Source organism: Dipodomys spectabilis, unplaced genomic scaffold, assembly GCF_019054845.1.
Source record: "Dipodomys spectabilis isolate Male_0828 unplaced genomic scaffold, ASM1905484v1 ptg000051l, whole genome shotgun sequence".
NCBI lineage: Eukaryota > Metazoa > Chordata > Mammalia > Rodentia > Heteromyidae > Dipodomys > Dipodomys spectabilis.
This window is the reverse complement of record NW_024870728.1, coordinates 22,099,160-22,102,521: the sequence shown is the minus strand read 5'-3', so window position 1 is coordinate 22,102,521 and position 3,362 is coordinate 22,099,160. Positions and strand designations below refer to the sequence as shown.

Below are 3,362 nucleotides of genomic sequence, written 5' to 3'. Positions count from 1 at the left end.
TGTGCTGGAGGAGGTAGGGCGAGCAGGGAGCTGATCTCAGCAGGCTCCCTCCTACCTACCCTACCACAGTCTGTATGCAGCTCTGCCATATTTACTGAAGAGGCAGAATAGGTGTATGAAGTCTCTTGCCTTGGGTACATGGGTCCTGGTTGGCAAAGGCTTTGGGTCCTAGTCATCACAACTGATGGCTGCCAGTGATTGAGAGCCGAGTACTCCTTTAGAAATGAGTTGCATAATTGAGAAGGCACTTGCTGATCCTAAAGCCCTTGTTGAAAGATTGAGAGATCATGCCGGTGCAGCAAATTCTCTGATTGAGCAGACTATAGCTAGCAGAAGCAGTGAAGCAGTATCAGGAAGAAAATCAAGAACTTAATGAAGTTGCAAGACATCGGCCATAGTCCACATTAGTTCTAGAAATCCAGTAAGAAAACCAACAAATCAGAATCACATCAAGAGAGAGAGAGAAAAAATTGCCAGCATCCCTTCAAGAGCATTGGTCTGCCTTGGAGCAAGTATTGAGAACAAATGTTTAGATTGCTAATGGCTATCAAAAAAAATGTGATCCAGGTATACTAATGTAGTTAAAAGAGCAGCATTCCAACGAGTTGCAAGCACATGTTGACCAGATAATGGAAAAAGCAGCAGTAATGAGGAAAGCCATAAAAACTGGCAAGCAGCTAGGTTGCAAGGTTTACGAACAAATATTTCGATTTGAATAAGAAAACAAAAGCTTGAGAGAGATTCTTCAGATAACTGGAGAATCATTTTTGAACCTTAGGAAAGATGATTCATCATCAGATGATGCATAATTGGTCAGTATTTGGGATCAAGAGTGACCGAGTCTGAGGGAAAGTTGAAGCATTCCCAAATCTGGAGCTTTGTACATTGCTCCACATAATCACTAGGACCAGCCTATATGTGAAGGAACAAATGGATGAACAGAAAACTCAGTTTCAAGTCATCTTTGTTTCCTTTCTATAAAGGGTGGAAAACCATTTTTTTTCTTCTGCCAAGGGCCATTTGGATATTTATAACATTATTTGAAGCATACAAAATTGTCAGTAGAAATGGACAGACAGTGAGTAGCTGGTGAGAAGCATGTGTGTCTATCCAGTCATGTACCAAGCAATTTTGAGGGCCTTCCACACTAGAGTCTATAATGTAAAATTCCCTGGCCAAGAGATAGCAATGAAAATATGTACAATTAATAGTCATAAACTTTATTCCAAGATAATTGAAAAGTAGAAAATTGGGTTGCTTTAGTTGATGAACAAATGAAAGTTTTTCCACCATTACTGCTAACTTAACAAGATTTTTCTGCAGTGGTACTGGATGGTATGTAGATAAACTTAAATACTCCTAATACATGTTGTTCATGAATATATAGAATTATTCCAATTTTAAAATGACACTTGAATGAAAGAATCTCATTTTGTGTCAGAAATAATAAATGGCTTATGTATCATGAGACTTCATCTTTAGTGATTGTTTATTTCCTCATGAATTAAAATTATTTGTTAAAGAAAATTCAGGCTGGGAAGGTGATTCAGTGGAAGAATGGTTGTCTTGCATGCATGAGGTCCTGAGTTCGATTCCTCAGCACCACATAAGCAGAAAAAGCCAGAAGTGGCACTGTGGCTCAAGTGGTAGGGTACTAGCCTTGAGCTGAAGAGCTGAGGGACAGCACCTGGGCCCAGAGTTCAGTCCCCACAAATGACGAAAGAAAGAGAGAGAGAGAGAAAGAAACAAAGAAAAAAAGGAAGGAAGGAAGAAAGGAAAGAAAGAAAGAAAGGAAGGAAGGAAGGAAGGAAGGAAGAAAAGAAAGGAAGAAAAGAAAGAAAAGAAAGCAAGGAAAAAGTTCAGGCTAATGACTGCAGGAATGTCTTATATGTACCACAAACAAGAGGTAATTTAATTAAAACTAATTTACCATAGTGATATTTAGCTCACAATAGACTATACCTCTTTTACATATACAAACATCATTTCAAGAAGTAAAGAGAAGGAATGCTATTTTTAATGAAGAAATATAATGAATTATATAAACACACATAAAAGAAATTATATTAAGTATATGTTATAACAGACATCTAATAGGTCAAACTCCTCCTTTGGAAGAATAATTTTTGGTTCTTAGTCAATAATGACAGTTTTCTGGTGGATATTTAAGAATGTTACATGCTTAATTTAGCCAACAGAATAGATATGTTTGATATAGCAACTTAGGTATGATCACTTAAAATTGATTCAGAACTCAGCTGGCCATGGAACACTTTTTTAAAAAAAATTAGCTACATTAGTTATACAAAGGGATGTCATTGTTACCTTTTCAATATTTACAGTATATTCCAGTCAATCTCATCTGCTATCATTCTCCCTGTCCACCTTCCTCTTCTCAAAACAGTTTCAACAGGTTTCATTATTCTGTTTTCATAGTTGCCGGCAACCTATTTCCATCTTACTCAACCTTCTTCATCCTCCTTGTTAGCACAATTCCCTCCTGCTGGAACCTTTTTTTCTTTTTAAAGTAATTACTCTTGAGATAAAGAAAAAGTAGATTCAAATTTCAAAAAAAACAATCTCTTGATTTGTTTTTAAGACCCATCTGGTCCACATAATCTGTACGCTTTTTCTTATTACCTTTCATTTGGAAAGGGATGTAGAAAGCTGTAGATTTACAATATGTGTTTAAAAAATATGTATATATTAAATGAATTATTCATTAAAAAAACTCACCAGATACAGAAATGTGTTTTAGTATCTATTGAAATCTGGTTTTTAAATCTCATAGCAATTAGAATAAAATGATGCATATCAAATATGATTAAATACTAATTTGTATTTATTTATTATTAAATACTCATTTATATTTATTATACATTATTTATTATGTTTATTAAACTGAGTGCAAGTAGGAAATAGTACTTTGGGGTATATAATTTGTTCAATAAGTCATTTTTCAACATGGTGACTTTTCTGTATAAATTTACATTGGCAAAATTTAAACTCATTTTTACTTTAGCAATTTTCTATCTTACGTTTGGGATGACTGTAATGTGTTGGACTGATGGATTTTAATCATTAGATAGATTTTTCCACTCAGAAGCCTTAATGAAGATTTATAAATCAATAAGCTTTTTATTTTTAAATGTTTCTATTGGTTTTTAGTATTTTTTTCATTTAATGGTACATCCATTTAAATTTTAGTTTTTATCTAAGTGAGGAGAACAAGCTACATATTGAGATTAAATCTTGAGGCAATTCATATAGCGGCTCTACTATAAAACATTACTTCATAATTATTTTTGTAAACAAATGTGTTGAGTGAATTTATTCTTGCTCTTTTTACTCGGATATAATTT

At 34.0% G+C, this 3,362-nt stretch overlaps 1 pseudogene; it reads left to right on the top strand.

Moving 5' to 3' along the window:
• The first annotated feature begins 223 nt into the window (after positions 1–223).
• LOC122107563 lies at positions 224–809 on the top strand (annotated as a pseudogene).
• The last annotated feature ends 2,553 nt before the right edge of the window (positions 810–3,362 follow it).